Below are 6,587 nucleotides of genomic sequence, written 5' to 3'. Positions count from 1 at the left end.
ATGCCACAGCCCGCTTCGGTACTCCTCTGAGGAAGAAGGGTGGATACGATCATTTTTTAAAAGTAAACATGTTTTCTTTCCCCATTTTCTGTTCACACATGCACAAACACTGTGAGGTATGACTGGCAGCGAGAGACTGACCCAAAGTCACCCAAGTGATCTTTGTGGCCAAATGAGGATTTGAACCCGGGTCTCTCCACTCATAGCCTGAGAGCACCATTCTCTTTTAAACTAATCTGCTGTAAACCTGGATAGTTTCATTTTTTTTCTGAGCAAGCTGCTCTATTCTCCACCGTAAAGTATTTATCCACGCCTTCCAAATGGTGGCAGCATGACTCAGTGGCAGAGTATCTGCTTGGCATGCAGAAGATTCTGGGTTCAAATCCCCCACACTGCTACGAAGCTCACTGGGTAATCTTGGGCCAGTCACTCTCCCTCAGCCTAAAGTACCTCACAAAGTTGTTGCAAGGACAGAATGCAGGAAGGGAGACTCTTGAGCTTCTCGGAGAAAGGATGGGATAAAAATGTACTGGACAGACACAAAATGCACCACTTAAAAACAGAGAGCAGTTTCCCCTTCAGATTTGTTTTATCCACCCGCACATTTAATGCAAATCTAAACTGCTTAAGACTCACAGCCAAAAAAGGGTTCTTTAAACTGAATGGCATCCCTGCTTTTTTTTAAAAAAAAGAGCAACAAAGCGGTATTCCACATCTTCTCAGCCAATATACACTTAACACTGGAAAACTCTATAAGCATGCTGTTTTAAAATAATAAAATCAGTTGGTAGTTATCAGAGAGTTGATTGTACAGTCAAATCATCAAAGCCAGGTTTCTTAAACTTAAGACAATGGTGCCATATGATTGGCTTTTTAAATGGGGGGGGGGAATGGCTGCCATGCAACTCTTGCTGTGATTGGCTGCTGAAAAATTCCAACCTCGGCACTGCTGCCCAGCCTCCCTGCAGTGCCCAGGCAGAACAGAATTGTAAGCAACCCTGCCTGGAAGAAGTTAGCTCATTAAGACCACAGCCCAACTGCTGCCTGAAAACCAAGGTGGATCCAAATGTGGAGCTGGTTTTGGAACCCGACTCTCACTTGCATCCCTCAGAAGTCAGCCAACAACTGAAATAGCCAAGGGAGGAGCTCTGCGCCCAGCTGGCAGCAAGCTTTCCTGACTGTTTTCCAGAGACAAGGGGTAGAAATGCAAAGGGGGACGACTGGGCTGAGGTCTGCCTAAAGCTCTTTGCCAGTCCCCCCAACACACATACATACACACAAAATCCAAAAGACAGAATCTGCTCCTAAAAGCCAAAAGCCTTTTACAATGCTTCTCCCATCTGATGTCAGTTTCCTTGGGGGGATAGAAAAGGGGAAACTGGAATCTGGTGAGTGAAATTAACAGGAGCTACAGGCTTTGCGATTCTGGATTCTGGTTCCCCCTATTTCTGCTCCTGGCTGTTGTTTCCATGGAAACTGGCATCAGACCTGGGAAAATAAGGTTAGGCTTTTTTTTTTTTTTTTAAAGGAAGACTCTCTTCCAGCTCCCTCTCCCCCTCCCTTAATTTCTGGCGCTCCGGCCCCCTGTTCCACTGAGAAAAGCAAAAGTGAGGAAAAACAGTGAGTGAGATTCTCTTCCCTGGAAGATTGCTGCTGCCTGCTGAGATGGGGTAAGCGACACTCTTCAGAACTCAATACCGATTTGCAGTGCTTTAAAAAAAAAAAAAAAAGCTAGGGAAGGGGTGGGGGAACATTTTAATTAGTAAGTGACAATAATAATACCTTTGTGCTTCTCCACTGCCTTTCATCTGGGCATCCCACAGTGCTCTGCAGACATTCATTAATTTGGAAATGCATATCAGCATCCAAGCCACCTCTGCCAGGAGGGAGGAGGAACCCTATCACTCTTCCCCCACCCCAATTTTCCAGGAGATAGCTGTGCCCACACTCCCATCATCAATCAAGGAGTAGGAAAAAAAACCCAAACAAGCAACCCAGCAACCCAGTAACAGAACCCACAAGGGCCAAGTCTAACCACACTGCTGCACTCACGGGAACTTAAGATACTTTTAAGAGAGCACAATCTTCATTCATATAAAATATGGGCACAATCTTCATGCACAGGGCTCTAGTCGGGGGGGAGCTCTCAGGTACGGAGCTCCGGAAGAGAACCTCTAGGGGGCGGGGCGGTCACGTGGTGAAGCCCCGCCCCCTTCTTTACCCCGCCCTCTGCTTCGATCCTCATTCCGTTTGGGAATGAGGATGAAGCAGGAGGGTAAGTAGCCGGGCCTTCTGACACACTTCCGGTGATGTCAGGGGGTGTGGCCTTCTGTCACTTCCGGTGATGTCAGGGGGCGTGGCATATGCAAATAAGTTATGCTAATGAGTTATGCTAATGAGCTCCGGCAGCTCTTTTTCTACAACAAGACCCCTGTTCATGCATATAAAAAATGGGCTGCATACTTTTAACAGCTAAATGTTGCTGCCTAGGACGGGATGTGCCCCCCCCCCCGGTGTTTCAGTAATGTGCTGAAGCTTTCTGCTCATTACATTTGGTATCCAGACCTGAAATGCCAGTAACTTCAGGCAAAGAGACAGAATTTTTAAAAACATAACAGGGACGGAGAGAGGTAGTTTTAAGAGTCACCACTCTGGGTACTCATCTCCCAACGTCTGAAATTCACAGTACAGCCTGCTACCTCAGTTTCCCTTTGGGTCAAGGAGGCAGGAGCAATAGCATTCCAGCAAGACAGCAGGACATAGACATTCACCAATGTATTTTCCCTGAACGGAAAAACATGGAAGTTTCAAATTATTACTGCATGTATACATAAGGACCCAAAAAGGACTTCTTCAAACATATAATTTACATGTGTGGTGGCACTTGCTGCCACAATGGCTTTTGCAGAGATACCCCTCTGGAGGATAGATGTAGCAATGGGCTAGGAGGAGAACCTCCATGTTCTAAAGCACTGTGCCTTTAAAGACAGGTTCCGGGGGGAGAAAAAGTGGGAGGAAAGACTTGTGGCTTCATGTCCTAGACTAGAGATATTCAGGAGGACAGCCATGTTGGTCTGCTGTAGAAGAGATAGATTCGATTCCAGAAGCACCTTAGGGACCAACGAGATTTTCAGGGTATGAGCTTCTGAGAGTCAAAGTGAGACAAAAGGAGAGACGAAGCTCCCTTTGACTCTCTTTGACTCCTGAGAACTTATACCTCCATAACCTTGTTGGTTTCTAAGGTGCTACTGGAATCGAATCCAGTAGCCTGCAGGAATCCTTGTTTTGATCTGGCAAAACTCTTTATTTACAGTTACTACTCTCAGGCTGGAGATGGACAGTTGTTATACCACTCCTCTGCCCTGTATGGTGTCATAAGTGGTACAAGACAAGCATTGCTGTTCATCATCACCTTTGGCCAGTAGTTTCCACAGGGCCCCCCCCCCATTGTTTGGTCAAACAGGTTCAGTGAGCTTTTGAATGAAACAAATACAACCCCTGATAAACCTGTTCAACCACAGGTGAGACCCTAAGGTGAAAAGAGGTGTGTCTGTCATACCAACAACCATGCTACCTCTTCTGACATTCTTACAAAAAAATTAAAAAACCTGTCTCCAGCCAAAAACAAATCACCATTCTTTCAGCCAAAATAAGTCACTTGAGACAGGACTTGGCTTTGGCAATTAAATAATAATAATAATGGTACTTCGTTCTTTTGTGGCTTTGGACTGGATAAAATTCTCAGTGCAAACACACACCAGGAAATGTGCCTGTTCACAAACACAAGAAAAGCTACTTCATTTGCAATGCTGCTCTCTTTCTAAAACAAGGAATTCTTGCCTGCCAGCTTCAGTCCCCAAGCAGGGATTCCAGCAACCTACAGGTGGGGGGGAACCCTTGGCCCTTGAATAGAGGCTTAAATTGTAGAGACATGGCATGGAAGTACCTAACATCACTTGGAAAACAACAGTCCATTAAGCCTCTATTAAAGAGGCAGGGCATTTTTTTCCTCCAGGTTGTTGGCAACCCTACCCCTCAAGTGCTAATTCAGTCTTTCCTGTGAACAAACCCAGGATGAAGTTCTCAATGGGCATTTTCTCCCCCTCTAAGTAGCAACCATGGGATACTGCACAAATAAGCATGCATAATATATGCAGATTTTTACAAAACCTCGCATTTTTAAATGAAAACCAAAATCCATACATTTCAAAATACTTTCTACTAATGCAAAAATGTTTCACCTTGGTATTGTTTTATTTATTACTAAGATATTTATACTCCACTTTTCTCCATAGCTGGGGAATGCCAAGCAGCTACACTGTTGCTCTCTCATCCTCCCATTTCATACTCACAACCACCACCCTGGGAAGTAGGTTACGATGACAGACATAGAGTGTGACGATCACCCAAAAAGCTTTTGTGGCAAAGTGGTGATTTGAACCTGGGTCTCCAGCATCCTGAATAGCATGGAATGCTGGGACAGTAGTTGAGTAGTTGAGCTCAACAGTAGTTGAGCTGGCACCTTTCAGCCCAAATACATGACCTACTGGCATGGCAGGTTTCATGAAGTTCTACTTTATATACAAAAATATTACATTATTCCAACAGGTCTAGATGGTTGCTAGTGATCATCATCAGTGACCAGGTAAGGGTATGGAAGGATTTTGATTGGGGGGAAAATTATCAGAGTGGTCTAAATATTATTCAATATTCCAACTGATGTCAGTGGGAGAGTTTAGAGCTGGGGTGTCAAACATGGAGCCCGGGGGCTGGATAAGGCCCCCGGAGGGCTTTCATCAGGCCCGCAGTGGAACTGGCCATCTCCTGCTTCCAGTTCTGCTGCTGCTGCATCATAGCTTGCTTCGCCAGACTCTCTTAATCACTCAGCCATTTCATGTTTTAACCTGGGTCCTAGACTCAGAACTCTGAGCATGAGATTTCCGTGGTGAATGTCAATAAATCAAAAGTAGGTTTGCAGCTTACAGAGCTAATGTTTTGCGCATGTTTTTACTTTAAGTTAAAAAAAAATTGTGTTTGTGTCCTTTACCTGGCATTACATTTTATGACACATGGCCCGGGCCAACAAGGTCTCATTTATGTCAGATCCAGCCCTCATAACAAATGAGTTCGACACCCCTGGTTTAGAGGGTGATTAAGCTCTCCCCCCACAGTAATCAATGGGAACAAAATGCTCAGCTTCCGCTGGATCATGCCTAAAAGTACTGTGTGCCACAATATTCAGAGCAGCTGAATCACATGTACAGAGTTCTGTGTTCAGTCTCCAACATCTCTGACTGAAAAACACACACCAGGTATTTATTTTGTATATTTTTATTCTGCCTTTCCTTCATTGAGGTCAGGCTATACATGGTTCATCCCTCCTTTATTCAAGAGAGAGCTATGCTAACAAAATACACAGGGGCTGTTGGCACAGGAATAATGCTCTCAGCCCTCCTATAATTATTTATTTCTAATCTCACACGTACAGCAGTTAGTTGTGACTACTGGCACTCGGCACATGCTCAAACTGCACTGTCACCATCATCAATCATCACTCTTTCAACATCTATGAAGGGCTAGAAAAGGGGTTTCCCCCTATTACCATCAATAAAGACCAATTAATTTATTACCTCTACTTTTTAAAGCTCCAAGGGTAGCAATATGGTAGCATGTCTCCCTCAACCCACGACAGAGAATGCAACTAGTCTAAAGAGTTCCATAGCTGAGCAAGGATTTGAACCCAGGGCCTACCTGATCACAGTACACTTTTTGTTTGTTTTCATTTATACCCTGCTTTTTTCTCCAATGGGGGTGCAAAGCAGAGTAAGGAATCCTTCTTCTCTCCTCCAATTTTATCCTCACAACAACCCTGTGAGGTAGGTTATGCAAGAGAATGTGTGACTGGCCAAAGGCCATCCAACAAGCTTCCATGGCAGAGTTGGCATTCAAACCTTATTCCTCCAGATCCTAGTATGACGCTCCAGCCACTACACCACACTAGCTCACCAACCTTCTATCTACTACAGCATACCTGAGCTCCAAATTCACAGGGGGTGCGTTCAGACGGGGGATTTACAACGGTTAGGGTGCCGGTTCCAACCGGTGTACTTACGAGCGTTCACACGGCGAACATCTGCCTCCCGTCCCTAACCGTTGTAAATCCTTTTACACCGTTGTACTCTGCCACTAGGTCCGAAGTGGTGGTAAACAGAGTACAACGGTGGCTTCCGATACAAACCGGCGTCTGATCGCTCTCCACCGGTGCCTAGCCGCTTCCGTCGGAAGCCTGAGGCTTCCGGCTTTTCCCCGCCATTTTAAAAAAGACTCCTAGCGGTATGCGCTTGGGCGAAGCTTCGCCCTAAGCGTTTGTTTGTTTTTTTAAAAAAAGCCCTTACTGCAGCATTTCGGAGGCGTCGGGGACCTCCGGGAGGCTACTGTGCTCTTTAAACTTTAAAGGTAAGTCCTTACCTTTAAAGTTTAAATCTACTGGGGGGGGGTTGAGCATGCGCAAAAATTGCCATTCTCTGAATGGCTGCCTATGCGCATGCTCAAACTGCTTTAAAAAAAAAAAAAACCGCCGACGCCCG

The sequence above is a fragment of the Gekko japonicus genome, unplaced genomic scaffold, assembly GCF_001447785.1.
Source record: "Gekko japonicus isolate JY-2015 unplaced genomic scaffold, Gekko_japonicus_V1.1 scaffold456, whole genome shotgun sequence".
In the NCBI taxonomy this organism is placed as follows: domain Eukaryota; kingdom Metazoa; phylum Chordata; class Lepidosauria; order Squamata; family Gekkonidae; genus Gekko; species Gekko japonicus.
This window is presented reverse-complemented; position numbering follows the sequence as displayed.